General features: G+C 37.8%; 1 protein-coding gene across 4 annotated transcripts in view; it reads left to right on the top strand.

The window, feature by feature from the left end:
• MCTP1 (multiple C2 and transmembrane domain containing 1) overlaps window positions 1-20,610 on the top strand; it is a 550,214-nt gene that overhangs the window by 430,216 nt on the left and 99,388 nt on the right. The gene's annotated exons all lie outside the window — the stretch shown is intronic.

Here is a 20,610-nt window from a genome sequence, read left to right as displayed (position 1 = left end):
GGAGACCCAGAGGACCTCATGCAGCTTGTTCACAGTGAATTCCTGTCCATTTTGAAAAATATTAGCATGAGCTTTCTGAAAGCACATGGTTTGTGGTCACTTTCCTAAAAGGTACAGTTGTCAGTGGTAGAATGCTGTGCCTAGAATCTGCCCGCTAATTAGACAAAATTTTGGCCTGAGAAGGTAGACTTGCAAATTTTTATGGGGAAAACTAGCCCAGAATGCCCAATGATATAAAAAGGTCGATAAGTTTGAAAATAATGATATAAAAAGGTCCCTCTTTTTATTGGGATGGCCATACTGGGCCTATTGCCTACCCTTAGAGCTGACATAGATGAACAAACCTGCAGGAACTGGAAACCCTGTTAAGTAGATCTGAAGGCAGGAAATCCTCTCAGAAGAGTTTGTTAATCTCAACCTTTCTAAACAACTGCACTGTGAAAACAGTATTATTGGAAGCAAGTTAGAAACATGGGAGGGTAAATTTGGAGTAATTTCTCTTGCTTTATAAAATGCGGGAAAAGAAACCCAGCCAGCCGAGTGAGATCTCACTCCAAACCTCATGAGACTATGTCCCCCAAATAATCCCTTGCCCTGGGTTCTAAGATCTAACAGACAAACTTAGTTCCTTCCATTCAGGCCACCTGAATTTTCTAAGACAATGAGAAAAATGGAATTTGGGTACCCACTTTCAAGTTATATTTTATCTGGTCATCCTACTTTTCTCACCAGTCATAGTCAAACAGATCAGGAGAGTAAGCCCCACATATTCTAGAATACACATGGATTAGAGACTGCTTTATCAGGAACCTGTTGAGAAGAAGGAAGAGAAGAGACTTCCTTTCATTAAAGTCTCTCCCACATAACTGCAGTCTGTTCTCTTGACTGGAGGAGAAAAGGGGTGGTGGCATGACAGCTACCAGGAAGAAAATTACCATGGCCCTCAGCCTACTCTGTCTATTTTGTAGTCTGTTCTCTGGGAAGCCTCTGGGGCATTAGGTGAACTTCATGTGGCCCGTTGATGGTGTTGGAACAGGAGTGAGAAGCGTTGATGAATGCCCATAGTAGTTCCCTAAATTAGCTGATCACCAGAAACACTGAGGGAATAATGAAAAATACAGATTCTAGGGCCCTCCTGCCAGAGATTCTAGTTAGGTCAGTCTGGTGGGGGCCAGGGGTGGTGGGTGAATTCTAAATTTTTTTTCAAAAGCTGTAAGAATTTCATCAAAATGTCTGAACTGTCCTTTCTATCTTCTTTTGTATGTGGATGTGTATGTGTGAGAGGCCAAATTATGCTTCCAGACATGTCTGGATCTGGGGGCTTCAATGATTCAATCAGAACTCAGTTTCTGGCCATTTCTTGGCTTAGTTTTCACTGTGTTAGCATTGATCTTAGGCAAGATTTCTCTTAAGTGGCAATCAACACCCCCAGGTCTACATTCTTCTAGCTTTTGGTAAGGAAAAAAAGACTCTCTTTTTCAATAGGCCCGAAGACCCAGAGTTGAGTCTCACTTGTTCTGATTGGCCCATACTTGAACTAATCGCTATGACCAGGAGCAGGTACTGCTCTCATGACCAGGTTTGAGTCAAATGTCCATCCTTCTGCAGCCAGAGGTGGAGTCAAAAACCATCAACTGAGAGTGGTAGAGGGTTTGCACAAGGAAGTTCAGGGCACTGAGTAAAGAAACAAGAGGTGTCAACTATAGAGCAGTGTTGGATGGCCCAACGGGTCCTAAAGAAGGCAGTAATTAACATATATTTAAACCAACAGTTATAGGACTAGGAACTACTACATATAAATAATAAACTGATTAACCGATTTTGGGTGGGGCATGATGCCTTCCCACACTCCCTCCCCACACTAACTTTCTTGTATTGCAGATCAAGTCAGACTCATATGACTAAAATTTACCTATAATTGAGGCTGAAGTAAAACAGAAGAAACGACAACAAAAGCAACAACCAAAACCAAAAAGAAAAACCAAAAACCAACACTACTTTTTTTAGGTCACCAGTGTATCAGGGGACTAGGACTCATGTAATTGTCAAAAAGGCAGTGGAATTGAAAGGTTATGATGTAGCAAGTTTCAACTGCTTCTGTGTGATAGGCCAGGCATATTTTATTTTATTTATTAAAAAAAAATTTTTTTTTCTTTAATTTAATTTTATTTTTGGCTGCGTTGGGTCTTCGTTGCCACACACAGTCTTTTTCTAGTTGCGGCGAGCAGGAACTACTTTTCATTGCAGTGTGCGGACTTCTCATTGAGGGCTTCTCTTGTCGCGGAGCACAGACTCTAGGTGCGCGGGCTTCAGTAGTTGTGGCACATGGGCTTAGTTGCTCCATGGCATGTGGGATCTTCCCAGACCTAGGATTGAACCCGTGTCCCCTGCAACGGCAGGAGGATTCTTAACCACTGCACCACCAGGGAAGTCCCCAGGCATATTTTAGCTGTGGTGAAGCACTGGGTGAGTCTTGAAGATGTGAGAAGATAAGAGGTTTTCAGCAAGGTATAGGATTTCTCTGTTACAGGTTTCCAGTACTGATTATCATTTTCTTATCTTTGACACCTTTATCTTTAACACAGTCTTTTAAATGGATCTTAGAACGGGAAGGGAGAAGTTCTAAAAACAGATTAATAAAATGATGACTTTAAATCACATAATATAAAAATATTCTTTTACATTTAATATAAAGCTTTAAAAATATATCTTTAGGATCTTTTCATGTGATCTTGAAGAGAGGCTATGAAAATTGTTTAAAATCCTTCCAATTTTACCACCTTATTTCTGGAAATAAGATAGTAAAATAGATGTTAAAAAATTATGGCTAATACACATGGTAATAATTTTATTTAATTATAATTGTTTAAAGCAGGCTTCATTTTCAATTCCAGTTGAGGTTTCAAAATAATAAAGTTCCTTAATATATTAACAGTACTATATCAATATATATCCCGTGTAAAATTATTTCCTTAGAAGTGAGATAAACTATATCATTAATGGCATTTAATGAACTTTCATGTTATAATTGAATTGATATTTCTATTCTACAGTTGAGGGATAGAGTCCCATAAATAATCACTTAATATTTAAGTTACACACTTCCCATGGGATGGATGAATAAAAGTATCGATAGATATAGATACAGTATAGATATAAATTTATATACACACATCTTATGTTATATCCATATACACAAACGTTTCATGTTGTATTATAGCTTGGTAAATGTATTCATACATAACCTCTTTTACCCTGAACACTAAAATGTTTTAGCTGATTTGGGGCTCTCATTATCTATAAAGTTTCACAATAGAAAAAGAAAACAGGCTTAATTGTTTTATGGGAGAAATCTTAGAAAACATTTTTTAGCCCTTTTTATTTTACCTTTTCACAATGTTCCTTTTTAGGCTCTGCCTCTCTAGCTGTATGCCAGTTACGCTTTATTTTGCATAGGTCAGTCATAAGAGAGAAAGAAACAAAGCCATATAGACAATCCAGAAATTCCATGATAGATACCATGATCTGTGTTTTGTTTCTAGGGAGTATATTGCCCTCTCTTTGACACCAACCCCAATCCATTTACTTTTGCTGTAATTTGCAATGAGGTGCTCTTTTCTAGTTGATATTTAGAAGCTGTACACCTCTCCCTGCCTCCTCAAGATTGAGCTAATACTTCCTTGGGGCGCAGTGCTTAAGAATCCGCCAGCCAGTGCAGGGGGCACGGGTTCGATCCCTGGTCCGGGAAGATCGATCCCACATGACGCAGAGCAACTAAGCCCATGTGCGACAACTACTGAGCCTGCGCTCTAGAGCCCGCGAGCCACAACTGCTGAGCCCGCGTGCCACAACTACTGAAGCCCGCGTGCCTAGAGCCTGTGCTTCACAACAAGAGAAGCCACCGCAGTGAGAAGCCCACGCACCACAACAAAGAGTAGCCCCCGCTCGCCGCAACTAGAGAAAGCCCGTGTGCAGCAACAAAGACCAAAGCAGCCAATAAATAAATAAATGTTCCTTTAAAAAAAAAAAGGTCGAGCCAGAGCTAGAGAAGAGGAAACATGTCACTCTCACTTATTACACCAGTAAACACTGAACCCAGAGCTGCTACTAAGTCGATGTCTTTATTAGAGCGAGAAAGGTGATGAACACTTCTGCACAGTGTGGTCAAACATGTCTGAAAGGCAACCACGTCAATGAAAGAAGTGTGATGTTGCCACAACAGTAAACTTGTGAAAGGTGAGCTGCTTTCTGCCCAGTGTCATGCACTTAGAGGACAAAGCCACACCTGTCGCCCTGGGAGATACAATAGCTCTGCAGCACTGACAGCAGGACAGGGAGCCAGTGTAGATTGCAGCAATTGATAGAGAAAACGGCTGGGAAAACAATGGGAAATCTGCCAGGGCTCACCCGCTTCTCCATGCTTGCTATAATTCAGTTAACTTACAAACACACGTATTAAGCTTTATCGTGAAAAAAAATCTAGGAAATGTACGCAGCGGTATAGGAAAATACAGGATTAGCCCAGAGTTTTCGAAGTGCTGGAATAAAAACAGTGGGAAGCAGTTTTCAGATTTATTTCACTCTTCCTGCTGTGTTCAGCAGTTTTCCTTTCTATTTTCTTGATGTAATATACCGAGAAAAACAAACCCAACCAACCAAAGGGAGCTGCTGACTGTTGCTGACCAGAAAAATAAAACGAATCCCTCCGAATGTTTTCCTGCTATTTTTGTGGATGGAAGTGGGGGTGAAAAGTTTCATTTCCTGATTGGTGGTACTATAGGTAACTTGGTAATAGACATCACCGAGGAATTCAAATGAAAACCGAAGTGTCTCGGTCCAAATTAAAAGAGCTCCCCAGCACGATTACAGAGTAAGAAAACATTGTCATATTTATGCAGTAGTGCTTTCTTCTGGGCAGGGAAGATGACCTTGTATGCTCTATCCTCATTTTCCTGTACTAAGATTTGCTTCTGTTTTGCTTTATCTGATTTTTTTTCTTTCAGCCTGTTCCTGTAAGCTGTCTTTCCTTCCTTCCTTCCTTTTTTCCCCTACCTTCTCTGACCGAGTTTTCCTCAACGTTTTTTGGTCATCCTTTGAGCCATTTCTTATTCACAGGGTAGGGAATTCAACATTTTCTTTTCAAAATGGGTCATATTTTTCATGGGAATTTAAAACTCATTGCGTAATAGTCTCACCTTAGGGTTGGAAGCGTTTTATTACCATTTTTCATCACCTGCCTCTAGGACCTTGGTTTTCCAATTATAATTAGCAATCATTGATGCTGATGTTAGCTTTAGCTATTCCTTAATAGCCTTTGTGGAACTTCTCTGAACTCAAAGGAGCAGCAACTGTTAGAAGAACCATCATGTAGATGGTGTCATCAACTAGCATTTTAAATATTTTGAGAGTGTTGGCAAGCTACATCCAAGAGCTATGATCATTCATTGCCTTGGCCTAGTTTCTCTCAGTTCTTTGGATTGGAATTTACCTCCACAGAAATTATCACTTTTTATTTTAAACAACTTTACTGAAGTATAATATATATGCCATAAAATTTACCCATTTTAAGTGTATAATTCACTGATTTTTAGTAAATTTACAGAGCTGTATGACCCCTCATGCCAACTACAGTCACTCCCACCATCAGCCCCTAGCAACCACTAGTCTGTTTTCTATCTCTAGTGATTTGCCTTTCTGGACATTTCACATAAATGGAATCATACAAATGTAGTCCTTTACTTACTTCTTTTTTACTTCTTTCATTTAGCACAGTGATTCTGAATCCATGACAGATTGTGTCAGGAGTGCCTTCTTTTTATTGTTGAGGTATTCCACTGTATGGATATAGCACATTTTGATTATCCATTCACCAGTTGATTAACAATTGGGTTGTTTGTATTTGGGGGTATATCATGAATAATGCTACTGTAAATGAGCATTCATATACAAGACTTTATGTGGGCATATGTCTTCATTTCTCTTGGGTAGATAACTAGGAGTTGAATTGTTGGTTCATATGTTAAGTTTATGTGTGTTTACCTTTTTAAGAAACTACCAAACCATTTTCCAAAGTGATTGTACCATTGTACATTCTCACCAGCAATGTATGAGAGTTCCAGTTTCTCTATACCTTCACAATTTAGTACTTTCTGCCTTGATTATAACCAATCTAGCAGGTGTGAAGCAGTATCTCATTGTGGTTTAATTTACATTTCTCTAGTGACTAATGATGTTGAGCCTCTCTTCATGGGCTTATTAGACATTCATGTGTTTTCACTGGTAAAATGTCTATTCAAATCCTTTGTCCACTTTTTAATCACTTTTTTTTAGATTTAATTTTAAATGTTCTTCATATACTCTGGATACAAGTTCTTTATCAGCCTAATGATTTGCCATTTTTTCTCCCAGTATGTGAGTTGTCTTCTCATTTTCTTAATGATATCTTTTGAAGCACAAAAGTTTTTAACTTTAATGAAGTCTAATTTTTAAATACACATTTAGGTCATGTTTTTAGCATTGTATGTATGAGTTCTTTGCCTAGCCCACGGCCACAACTCTTTTCTCCTATGTTTTCTTCTAGACGTTTTATAGTTTTAGCTCTGTGATTAATTTTGTATCAACTTTTGTATGTGGTAATTTCATTACTTTTAAAGACAGATTAATTTATACCATCCTGCTCATTCCCACAAGTTTACCTGAAGATATCTTTGAGAAAGTTCTGAAGGCAAGTAGAAGGGGATAGTTTTTTTTTGTTGTTTTGTTTTGTTTTGTTTTATCTGACCTGATCTCAAACTACACCACCTTTTGGTTAGTATTTAAATTTCCTTTTTGAAATATCTGCCTGTTAATAGCTCATATTTTTCTTTGAGAGGACATTAAATTCCAGAGAGCTCCAGAACCTAACTGAAGCTTGCGAATAACTTAAAGACTGAGCAAAATAATCTTTTGTGTTACTGTCCTAACAATGAATATTCTAGTAAATTGTCAACAAGAAACTGATGACCATCACATGAGAGTTTAACATCAGAGTTATCCCATCTGAACCCATTGTTATGCCCCCTTAATGTCCTCTTTTGTTTAGACAAAATATAACATTTAGTTATTCAGGAAAACATGATAACACACTGATAGAAAAAGTTCAAAAAATCTTAATTTAAAAAATACAAGAAGTATGTGTTTGTTGAGAATCATACATCAGTGCTTTGTGGCTCAACAAAATGTGTCCACTTACGACAGGTCGTTTTTAGAAATGAGGTTTAAAATCTCATCAAATACAACAACAGCATCTCAGCATCTCCGTGTCAATGAAATGAAAGCTTTTCTGAAAACGAAATGGCCTTCTTTTAGAACTCTGGAATCCTAAACTACCAGACATTTCAGGAACTATTTTGGCTGAAAATGATAGGAGAGATTTTTCTTTTTCATAATTTCTATTACAGTGGAAATGGTTTTTGTATTTCTAACAGTTTGACAAGAGCTAATTACAATGCGCTCATCTGTTTTGTGGACTAATTTGAGCCATCGGGCATCAACACCATAGACATGCAGCAGCATTGCAAATGATACGCATGCTTCCCTTGCTCCAAGAATTTGTACTTGCTATAAAAGAAAACAGATTTGGACAGCCCTGAAAAAGTTGAGTTTGGTTTGAAGACAACATTTCAGAATTACATTAGAGCTGGCCTACAAGTGAACTAAAAATACCTGCTCATCTCAGTGGTCTTGGCCCAGGGCCTTTCCTTTTACTGTAAAAGTCAGGCTGTTTGAACAGTTGGAGTGCGGCTTGCTTGCTGTCTAAACTAGTGTTCTCTGATAACTTCTGTTACCATTGAAACACAAGCCCTGTTGCATTGAAGAGAATGTTTAGAGGTGTGGAAAATAGCCAAGAGAAATGTATACTTAGTGTTCAAACCTCTAGGCTTCCCGTGTGGTAACTAGACCACTTAGATCTGTTAAGAAAGACATTCATCAGTAAACATTACACAGCAAGGGTAAAAGATGGAATGGAGTAAAGGAGGCTGTTAAAATCAGCCTAAGATGATTATTTGAATTGCAAAGAGAAATGTTCAGACATAGCTAGAGCTGCTAAACATAACTCTTGAAGTTTTTCCAGAACAGAGGGATTGGGGAGAATGAGACCAGTGAAGGAGAAAATTAGAAAATTATAAGACAGAATGGGAGATGAAGTTTCAGAAACTGGTAAGATCACTGAAATATATGATATTATTAGGTCTTAAATCTATTTAAGAGGGTGAAAATTTAAAAATGCACTTTCTGACTTTGGCTCTGTGATCTTAAGATTGAAATGAAGATATTAAATCTGGATAAAGAATAACCTGCAGTAACAGCTAGGTTATGTCAGGAGGGATTAAAAAGAAAGATCAGAAATCAGTAGCACAGGAAAGATAATCACATAAGTTGGATAAGTCTGGGGGAGATAATTTGAGTGGAAATGAATCAGAACATGGTACCAAACATCCCCAAACTTGGCAGAGTACAGCCCTCTGCATACCAGCTACTGGATGATTATTGATCTGTTTCTGTTCAGTGAGATAGAAGGAGGAGTATAGAGACCACAGGATTAATTCTTAGAGTAACTTGGATCGCAGACTTCACTAACATGTGTTTGGCTTGTTAGATAGCTGGGTATCCTATTTTCTGGCATGTCATATGGAACAGAGGGAATTCCCCCCCCATGAGCAACTGAAGTGCCAGCTGTTGCCCTAAATATTGTACCTGTTCATGATGGAGATAGCTTTAAAGCCAGATTTCAAGCTTAGGGAAAATTTTATATTTTGTACATCAGCAAACATTGGTATCAGATTTGTGTTTCTAGATACAGCATTTACACACACAAAGAGGGAAGTTGATCAAGAACCTACTTCATAAATAGTAATGATAGGGAATCCCTGGCAGTCCAGTGGTTAAGACTTCACTTTCCAATGCAGGGGGTGCGGGTTCGATCCCTGGTCAGGGAGCTAAGATCCCACATGCCTCGTGACCAAAAAAACAAAACATAAAACATAAGCAATATTGTAACAAATTCAATAAAGACTTTAAAAATGGTCCACATCAAAAACAAATCTTAAAAAAAAAGTAATGATAATAGATTAATTTCTTTAAAAATTTAAAAGATAACTATCTTTAATAAGCTTTAACAAACATTTACAGAACTTCCAAAGCCCTAGAAAATACATAAAAATGGCACACTTGTGTGACAATATCCCTAAATAAAATATCACAGTTAATCCAACAGTTTTATTAAATAATAGTTTAAAAACTTAAAAAACAGGAAGGGATATCAGAACATTCTATAATGACTTGAATATCATGGAGAAATATGCCTTTTTCATTGACACTGGAGAATAAACAAAAGCAAAACACAAATTGAGAACCAACATTAAAATGCCCTTTTTTTTTTTTAACTTAGAAAATAATTCAAGCATGAAATATTCTTTACCTACACTAGTGAGATAGTCATGGGTCCCTCCAAAACCAGCTGGACTTTGGAGAAATGGGATTCTAGGAAAAGACAAGCTTCAGTGAGCTTAACAACCTTATTCACTCTTACATGTTTTTTGATGTAGCCCTTAAGTATTTTTTAAGAGCAATTGTTACTTCAGACCAGCAACCTCCTCATGGACCAAATAATACCAGTTCACCGATTCCTCTTAATTGTTGGTATTTGGTCACTTAAAACAATAAATATATGTTGATCTGTAACCTGCAAGAAGGACTTTGTGTGCAGCCTTTTTTGAATGAGCAGAACTTCTGTGAATGATGAAACTATTAAAATTGAAAACATAACTGTGCTTGGTTCCATGGTAGGCATTACAAACTACTAGGTAAAGCACTAATTTCTAATGAAAGGGGCCTCAGAGAATCAGCATTCTCTGGGCATCTATAAGCATTTGTCACTTTCATTCTACATCCAAACTTTTACTAACAAGAAACTCACAACATTGCAGGGATTGCTTATCAGTTATTCATGTGTGGTTGATGTGATGCTGTAGTTGGACACACTCTGGGCTTTACATTTTGGAGTTGTCAGTGTTCTCAAAGCAAAGCCAGAGCCTTTCATCTCTGACTTTGATAAAAAGGACACCAAATAGTGGTACAACTTGTAAGCTGAAAATGAAAAAAAAATCTAAATAAATAAATAATTTCCCAAGCCTTCTGGCTTGAAGGTTCTATTGACATAATATCTCCATCAAGGAGAGTAGGGTGCATTATGCTATGACTAGTTGATAGCACCATCTTTGAGGTTGTTTTGGTCCATTTTGTTGTGGAGATTCTTCAGTAGGTATTTCTGTGAGTCATTTGTAAGACAGCTTCAAATGAGTCCTATCTAGTTGTCATGCTTGCTTCTTTAATAGATGAAGTCAAGCTATGCTTTTCAAAAAGGCCTGGATGTTCTAAGATGGTAGACTTTAAGGTTCAGGTAGCAATTTCAAAAACCCTGTGTACGGTTTCACAAAGTAAAGAATCAGAACTTCCTGGTGTGTATTTATAAGTGGTCTACGTAAATCTGAACAAACAATGATTTTTTTAACACCTTCAGTAAATATATGAATTAAGTTATAGTATATGCATTCAGTTCAAAGCTTTGCCAATAAATCAACCAATTTATCATTTTTTTTCTACTCCTAACCGTATACCTCATTCTGTCACCAGAACAACAGAGATAGATGTTTCTCTTAACATATTTTGCATTTTGCCTAATCAATATAAGTGATCATTTGGTAGAGAGTACACTTTGACTTTTTTGCTCTAAACACATAAAACACACACACACACACAGCACAAGTCTCTTCAGTCTGGTATTTGGTTGTAACTACTCAAAAAGAAAGCAATAGAGGGAATCATCTCAGTTCTCATTCTGATTGAAAGAGGGAGAAAAGCCACTGTATATATGCATGCATATAAGCATGATAAAGTTCTCTGGGTCATTTCAGCAAGACCATAGGAAACAGCTAAACAAGGTGGAGCAATCCAGCAGGTCTAAGGTTGTGACCAATTCCTTACCACTGTTTATTTTAGAAAATTGTCCAAACAAAGCAAAGCCTCTCTTCAAGAGAGTAACGTGTCATACTTTAAAACCACCTTAAAAAGGCTATTGTTAGGCTGGGAATTAATCAGGTTCACATTGCCTATCTTCTCTCTCCTGTTCACGTAGGTGGTACCAAAAGCTCTAGTGGAATCAACCAGAAATAAAGACCTTAGAACAGGTGGTGACACCATCTGGCTATTTAAATCAAGGCAAAACCACCCCCTTCCCAGAAGATGAAGTTCTGAAGTCCCTGATGATGCATGGAGCCTAACTTAATCCAAGGGAGAGTAAGTGGGCAGAATGGGTTCACCTCCAGCTCTTCTTTAGACATATATTTAAGAAATATTGAGTGTTAATGGGGAGAAAGAATCTAGTGCAAATACATATGAGTGAGTGCAATTTTTTTTCTCTGCTACTCTCATGCCATCATCTAGGAAATATATCTAGCCTTCTGTGCACATTTGTATATGTATGTACCTACTGTTTCTTTTCTAAGTTGGTTGTGGAATATCCTAGTGTCTATGTGAGAATTGACAATGTTTCTCAAAGAGGAGTACTGTTAGCATGTGGGACAGGGAGATTTTTCACTGGGTGGAACTGTTCCGCATATTTCAGGGTGTTTCACACCCATGCCCCGCCCAATAAATGCTGGTATCACCCCTTTCCCAACTGAGTCATTGTGATAACTAAAAACATCCCCACATGTTTCCAGATGCACCCTCGGGGAGGGAAGTGGCAGCACAGCACCCAGATGTTTGAAAGTTGACCCTCTTCCCTTACTCCCCTTCTTTCTTTCCTTGTGCCAAAAAGGATCTAAGGAGGCAGTTGATGGGGTTGATTCGCAAACAGTGCTTTCATTTGCTTCTTACTGTTCTCTCCAATCATGTTTTTAATTCAGGAATTTTTTAACCTGGATGATGGCTTTTTCAAAAAAAGAAAAGACATATATTTTAGGTTCCACTAACTTTCTTCTTTAGGGCCAGTCTTTTTTTTTTTTAATTTATTTATTTATGGCTGTGTTGGGTCTTCGTTTCTGTGCAAGGGCTTTCTCTAATTGCGGCAAGCGGGGGCCACTCTTCATCGCGGTGCGCGGGCCTCTCACTATCGCGGCCTCTCTTGTTGCAGAGCACAGGCTCCAGACGCGCAGGCTCAGTAATTGTGGCTCACGGGCCTAGTTGCTCCGCGGCATGTGGGATCTTCCCAGACCAGGGCTTGAACCCGCGTCCCCTGCATTGGCAGGCAGATTCTCAACCACTGCGCCACCAGGGAAGCCCTAGGGCCAGTCTTAATGGTAGAGGTAAAATAGTTTCCTTTTCGGGATTAATTACCATAACCAGTTTTTATATGTTGCTAGGCCCCTTAAAAGTTTTTTTTTTTTTAAGCATTGCTTAATTCCTCAAAAGGCAAACACCATGTATTTATTATCTTTCTAATTTGAGGCCTCTCTCACATCAGTGAATATTCTCACATCAAATGCTGTTAGCATAAGCATGTACTTACTTTTGTTATATTTCCTCATTTTATTTCATCTGATATAGACATTTTTGAATGATGAAACAAACAGGTAAACAGAGGGCGAAGGTTGGGTGAAAAATGGGTTAATACTGTGAAGGCCGTAAATGTGTTAAATTTAAGAAAAAAAAATGAATTGAAATTAGGGAGGAAAGGGATTTTCTAAAAGAGCCGTGAAATAATTAATTGTTTTGTAGGAGATGTCCTTTCCATGTAGGCAGAGAATTTTTTCTTCACTTCTTTCTGAAGAGACAGTCAAATAGAGAATCTCATCTCTTAATTAGAAAGAAAAATACTCATCAAACACATCTCATCACTGGAGAGCTAATGATTCACAGCTGTTAGTCTGAAAGGGCAGGCTTTTTTCCTGAACAGTAGGAAGTGTTAATCATTTTGGATGAGATTTCTTTTTTAAAATATACTGTAGTTTGCAAAAGAATAGGATATTTCAATATTCCAACTTAAATGATTTTTCTGAAGTGCGCTCCCCCAGGGATACTGTCATGTGTCGCACTGAATGATCATTGAATGCAGGCATCTTCCACTGCACTTCAATGAGAGCATCAATTGATGGGATGATCTGGATGGCCCAGTCCCTGCCTGGGACTCTTAAAACCCCAGGCTCAAAGAAAGAAAATTCAGGTACATCTTGCACCTCCTAAGAAATGGTATTGCTATAATATCTTAATATTTTGAATCATTCACTCTACTCTATATAATTTGCCGTGTTTAAATGGAAGTGAAAAGCCCAAGCCCACCTTCATTAGCTTCTGAGTAGAAAAGGTCTTTTTGTTTGTTTAGTCTTCATGTGAAAAAGTAAGGCTTCTTTTGCTTGTAAAATGTAATTGGCTCAATTATTTTCCAGTCTTTGCCTTTACAGCCACCTTGCTAACCTCTTCTAAACATTTTGGACAGAAGAAAACCCCATTTCATAGAAACCATGTGAATAGCTAACTTTGATTATTCAGAGCCATGCAAGAGAGTGAGGAAAAGGAAGAATGAAATTGTCTCTACAAACCTCATTTTGACCATTAGTGTTTTACCTCTTTGACATGCCAAACCTTTACCAGAGCACCTAAAAAGTGGTATTCCATTTAGTGGTTATCCCAGAGCAAGAGGAAGGAGAAGAAGTAGAGATAGAAAAAAATCTACAAATTGAATAATCAGTCCCTAAATAATTGAGACCTTCAGAGCATCAACATTCACTATAAAATCCTTTACCTTAGAGACAGTGGAGCATTGTGGGAAAAGCACACTGGATTGGGAGTTAGCTGACTTTGCCACTCAGTAGAGGATGTCCTTAGACAAGTTTAACCTCCTGAGCCTCAATTTCCTCATTCATAAAATGAAGATAGTCTCAGCCTTCCCAGCCTTCCTTGCAGGACTTTCCCCCTAAAGTTCATTTTATGCAATGTGATATAAGATACTTATTAGGAAAAATTATGTCATTTACCTTTCAGTAAATTATAGATTTTCAAAATAACCATTCTGAATACTTATGATTAAAATGTAGGTTGCTCTTCTTTCGACAAAATTCAACACCCATTTATGATAAAAACCCTCCAGAAAGTAGGCGTAGAGGGAACTTACCTCAACATAATAAAGGCCATATATGACAAACCCACAGCCAACATCATTCTCAATGGTAAAAAACTGAAACCATTTCCACTAAGATCAGGACCAACACAAGGTTGCCCACTCTCACCAATGTTATTCAACATAGTTTTGGAAGTTTTAGCCACAACAATCAGAGAAGGAAAAGAAGTAAAAGGAATCCAAATCGGAAAAGAAGAAGTAAAGCTGTCACTGTTTGCAGATGACATGATACTATACATAGAGAATCCTAAAGATGCTACCAGAAAACTACTAGAGCTAATCAATGAATTTGGTAAAGTAGCAGGATACAAAATTAATGCCCAGAAATCTCTTTCATTCCTATACACTAATGATGAAAAATCTGAAAGAATAAGGAAACACTCCAATTTACCATGGCAACAAAAAGAATAAAATACCTAGGAATAAACCTACCTAGGGAGACAAAAGACCTGTATGCAGAAAACTATAAGACACTGATGAAAGAAATTAAAGATGATACAAACAGATGGAGAGATATACCATGTTCCTGGATTGGAAGAATCAACATTATGAAAATGACTCTACTACCCAAAGCAATCTACAGATTCAATGCAATCCCTATCAAATTACCAATCGCATTTTTCACAGAACTAGAACAAAAAATTTCACAATTTATATGGAAACACAAAAGACCCCAAATAGCCAAAGCAATCTTGAGAAAGAAAAACGGAGCTGGAGGAATCAGGCTCCTGGACTTCAGACTATACTACAAAGCTACAGTAATCAAGACAGTATGGTACTGGCACAAAAATAGAAATATAGATCAATGAAACAGGGTAGAAAGCCCAGAGATAAACCCACGCACATATGGTCACCTTATCTTTGATAAAGGAGGCAAGAATACACAATGGAGAAAAGACAGCCTCTTCAATAAGTGGTGCTGGAAAAACTGGACAGCTACATGTAAAAGAATGAAATTAGAACACTCCCTAACACCATACACAAAAACAAACTCAAAATGGATTAAAGACCTAAATGTAAGGCCAGACACTATAAAACTCTTAGAGGAAAACATAGGCAGAACACTCTATGACGACATATATCACAGCAAGATCCTTTTGACCCACCTCCTAGAGAAATGGAAATAAAAACAAAAATAAACAAATGGGACCTAATGAAACTTAAAAGCTTTTGCACAGCAAAGGAAACCATAAACAAGACGAAAAGACAACCCTCAGAATGGGAGAAAATATTTGCAAATGAAGCAACTGACAAAAGATTAATCTCCAAAATGTACAGGCAGCTCATGCAGCTCAATATCAAAAAAACAAACAACTCAATCCAAAAATGGGCAGAAGACCTAAATAGACATTTCTCCAAAGAAGATATACGGATTGCCAACAAACACATGGAAGGATGTGCAACATCACTAATCATTAGAGAAATGCAAATCAAAAGTACAATGAGGTATCACCTCACACCAGTCAGAATGGCCATCATCAAAAAATCTACAAACAATAAATGCTGGAAAGGGTGTGGAGAAAAGGGAACCCTCTTGCACTGTTGGTGGGAATGTAAATTGATACAGCCACTATGGAGAACAGTATGAAGGTTCCTTAAAAAACTAAAAATAGAACTACCATATGACCCAGCAATCCCACTACTGGGCATACACCCTGAGAAAACCATAATTCAAAAAGAGTCATGTACCACAATGTTCATTGTAGCTCTATTTACAATAGCCAGGACATGGAAGCAACCTAAGTGTCCATGGACAGATGAATGGATAAAGAAGATGTGACACATATATACAATGGAATATTACTCAGCCATAAAAAGAAATGAAACTGAGTTATTTGTAGTGAGGTGGATGGACCTAGAGTCTGTCACACAGAGTGAAGTAAGTCAGAAAGAGAAAAACAAATACCGTATGCTAACACATATATATGGAATCTAAAAAAAAAAAAAAAAAAAAAAAAAAAGGTTCTGAAGAACCTAGGGGCACGACAGGAATAAAGACACGGACATAGAGGATGGACTTGAGGACACGGGGAGGGGGAAGGGAAAGCTGGGACGAAGTGAGAGAGTGTCATGGACATATATACACTACCAAATGTAAAGTAGATAGCTAGTGGGAAGCAGCCGCATAGCACAGGGAGATCAGCTCGGTGCTTTGTGACCACCTAGAGGGGGTGGGATAGGGAGGGTAGGAGGGAGACGCAAGAGGGAAGGGAAATGGGGATATATGTATACGCATAGCTGATTCACTTTGTGATACAGCAGAAACTAACACACCATTGTAAAGCAATTATACTCCAATAAAGATGTTTAAAAAAAAATGCAGGTTGGTTTTAAAGCCTGGCACAAATAGATCCTGAAGGATTGTGTTTTGTGATGTTAATGATAAAATCATATGCAAGATAACACTGATTTAGATAGAAGGTATTTGGATTTAAAAGTGAAAAAAATGTATGGACAGGAATTGACATTCTTAAAGCTGGTAGTTCAGAACAAGATACTTTTATATCTAGGGGTATGAGAATGTTAAAAATTGTTAACATTTAAAAACCTAATTTTTTCAACTCCAGACTTCGCAAAATCTACAATGTATGCTAATGTCATTTACTAGCAATAATGAGTTTCTCTAAAGATCTGGATTTTTCTTGCTCTGATTATTAGTAAAACATTTCACTGCAACCCCTCATAAGTTTGGGTTGGCCAAAAAGGGCCTTCAGTTTTTAAGTAAAAATAAAAGACACATTTTTCATTTTCACCAAGAACTTTATTGAACAACGTATTCACCCTTTGGTTCCACTGCCTTCTGCCAGTTTTCAGGCAACTTCGTAATTCCATCTTCCCAAAACTTTTTATCTTTTTGAGCAAAGAACTGTTCCAGGTGCCTTTTACAGTCTTCCAGGGAATTGCAATTTTTCCATTAAGAGAATTTTGTAAAGACTGAAATAAATGGAAATCCAAAGATGCAATGTCTGGTGAATACAGCGGTGAATCAGAACTTCCCAGCCAAGCTGTAACAGTTTTTGCCTGGTCATCAAAGAAACATACGGTCTTGCATTATCCTGATGGAAGATTATGTGTTTTCTGTTGACTTATTCTGGATGCTTTTCGTCAAGTGCTGCTTTCAGTTGGTCTAATTGGATGCAGTACTTGTTGGAATTAATGGTTTGGTTTTCCTTAAGGAGCTCATAATAGAGGACTCCCTTCCAGTCCCACCATGTACACAACATCACCTTCTTTGGATGAAGACCTGCCTTTGGTGTGATTGGTGGTGGTTCATTTCACTTCCCCCACAATCTCTCCCATTCCACATTATTGTACAGTATCCACTTTTCATTACCCGTCACAATTTGTTTTAAAAACAGAACGTTTTCATTGCATTTCAGTAGAGAATCGCATGCAGAAATATGGTCAGGAAGGTTTTTTTCTCTTAACTTATGTGGAACCCAAACATCAAAGCGATGAACATAACCAAGCTGGTGCAAATGATTTTCAATGCTCTGGATATTTTGATTATGTCAGCTATCTCCCGTGTGGTATAACGTTGATTGTTCTCAATTAATATCTCTATTTGATTGCTATCAACTTCAACTGGTCTACCCGACCATGCAGCACTGTCCAGCGAGAAATCTCTAGCACAAAACTTTGCAGACCACTTTTGACATGCTTGATCAGTCACAGCCCCTTCTCCATACACTGCACAAATCTTTTTTTGTGTTTCAGTTGCCTTTTTACCTTTCTTGAAAAAATAAAGCATAATATGCCAAAAATGTTGCTTTTTTTCTTCCATCTTCAATAATAAAATGGCTACACAAAAATTCACCAGTTTTGATAAGCTTTTTTTTAAGTGCACGCTGGTATGACAGCTGTCACATACAATCTAACAAAATTGTTTTGAATGAAGTTAAAGACAGCTAAGTGCGACTAGAGCCATCTTACGGAAAAAAACCGAACGAACCTTTTGGCCAACCCAATACTTATGACTTCCTTCCAGCAAACCCCTTCCTCCCAGACCACACAGAAATCCCTCTAAGGAACACCATCCATCTTCTATAACTGCTCGAAGAACAATTATCATATTGACTTATCTTGGAGTATTATTTTATAAAGTCTCTGTTATTTTTCAGAAACAATTTTAAATATGAAAAGCATAAAATTGACATTACTTACATTGGTATAGTACTTTCTGATAAAGCATTTTCACGTATATTACATAATTTGTTTCCCACAGCCTACTTGTGAAATAGACAGGTATTACCATTTCCATTTTATAGATAATAGACTAAAATAAAAGAGAATAACTGACCTTCCCAAGGTCCTATGATGATCAGATAGCAGAAATGGAACTAAAAGCACTTCTTCAGGCTCCTGGTCCAGACCATATTTTACTGTACCATACTGTCTCCTTGGAGAGAAAATATGTATCAGTTAGCATTTGCTGTATAACAAACCACTCCATTAGTAGTGCAAAGCAACTACCATTTATTTAGTGATGATTCTGTAGGTGAACAAGTTGGATCAGGCTCAGCTGGGTATTTCTTTTGTTCTCAGCTGGGCTCACTTATGCATCTTTGGTCAGCTTCTGGCCAGTTAGGCAACTTTGCTTTGGATGCTGTCTGGCTTCCAACTGGGGCAATGGAGACAACTGTATCACATGTTTCTTATCATTCAGGAGACTAGCCTGTGCTTGTTGACATGGGCTCAGGGTTTGACGAGTGCAGAGGGAAAAACCCAATGAGCAAATGCTTTTTAAGCCTCTTTGTTCAGCATTTTTACAACTCTTCCCTCAACCAAAACAAGTCCTATGTCTAATCTCAGTGTCATCATGGGACAGTATTTCAAAAGGCCTGGATACATGGAGATATGAACAAATTGGGGTCATTACTGCATGTAATCACTATAAGCTAAATATAAAAGTACTGAAAATGGCACTCGCTTTATCAGCTCTTCCTATTGTAGTTGACGTAGCTTTTTAAATGTAGCTCTAATGCTTGAATCCACCCTATGGATTCTAGAGTGGAATAGGGAAAGTGATGAGCTACAAGAAGGGCCAAAAAAAATTACATATAGTATGAGCCAATATATTCCTGCTTGTAATAATACCTAATGCTTATTGAGCATCTTACAGGTGCCAAGCACTAGGCTAATTCCATCTCAAATCTGTAAATAGTATAGTTTTAACTTTCAGATTATAAAATTAAGAGTAATCTAGTAATACATCACACAGATAGTGACTAGTAAGCTTGGATAAAAACATGGGCCTGATTCAAACTCCCATGCTCTTTCTAGTGCATCACACTGAAGCAGCTTTTTTAGGGATCCCATGGTTGTGGCTAACAGTCCAAGGCAGATTGACAAAGAGCTTCTACCATCCAGGATAATGTGTAAAACTCACAATATCCTTTTTCTAATGAAGAAGGTTGTGTGTACTTCTAATGTCCCATGAAGATGTTCTGATACAGAGTTGTAGTAGTAAATCACAACCATCTAGTAATTTGCAAAAAGGAAACCACCAAATTCTTGGAATAATTTTAGTTTCTAATGAGCAAGGCTAACTAATGTAGGGCTAGATGTTTTGTTTGGAATGGGGTCATGGATTTTATGAAAGTAAAATATAGATAGTCCAAGTTTCCTTATTAAAAGTGTTGGGGGGAGTGGGGGAAAAGGCAAGGAGAATGTGACACAGAGAGAGAGAGAGGAAAAATAAGGAAAAGATGTCATAGTGATGAAGTCAAAGGGAATTAAACACTGTACAAATGTGCAGGAGTCCTTATTACCTAGTTTAACCTGGAGAAATTCTAGAATCATCAGATGCTCTCTCCATGTCCCATGCAGGCAAAAATGTTTCTGGATATATGGGTCGCAAAAAATCCTAGGCATTTTTGGGTTTATATTTTTTTTAAATTGCTTTTTTGGTCCCATTTTAGCCCATCATGTCTCTTTTTTTCAAACCCCAAACTTATGAAAAGTGTGGTCAGGACCAAGGACAGATCCTGCATTGTCTTAGCCTTCCTGGAGTTTCTCTGAGCTTCCTTCTTTCTCCTGCTGCCCTGGTGAAACACTGAAGACCCATCCAGGAGTGTTTTGGTATTTTGTAGGAAAAAGGAAAGGATCCCATCTTCATGCAAGTGGGCTCCAGGGAGAAAAGAAGCTTCAGTGTGGAGAGAATAAGCTAAAAGACCCCTTTCTTCCTCTGAGAGCTCTTTGTTAGAGGATCATCGCTATTGACAAGTATTAGAATCATCACTAGTACTATAGAGAATAATTGCTTTTTTCTTAGTGATTCTTAGCAATATGAGTCCAGAGACCATGTCTTATCCTAATTTTGAACACCCAGTATTGCATAGCACATAGATGTTTAATAAATACCTTTTATTGTTAATCTGTGTCCATGCTCTTTTTCTTTTTTTAAATTGAGGTATAATTGACATATAACACTATATTAGTATCAGGTGTTC

This window comes from Eschrichtius robustus, chromosome 2, assembly GCF_028021215.1.
Source record: "Eschrichtius robustus isolate mEscRob2 chromosome 2, mEscRob2.pri, whole genome shotgun sequence".
In the NCBI taxonomy this organism is placed as follows: domain Eukaryota; kingdom Metazoa; phylum Chordata; class Mammalia; order Artiodactyla; family Eschrichtiidae; genus Eschrichtius; species Eschrichtius robustus.
This window is presented reverse-complemented; position numbering and strand designations above follow the sequence as displayed.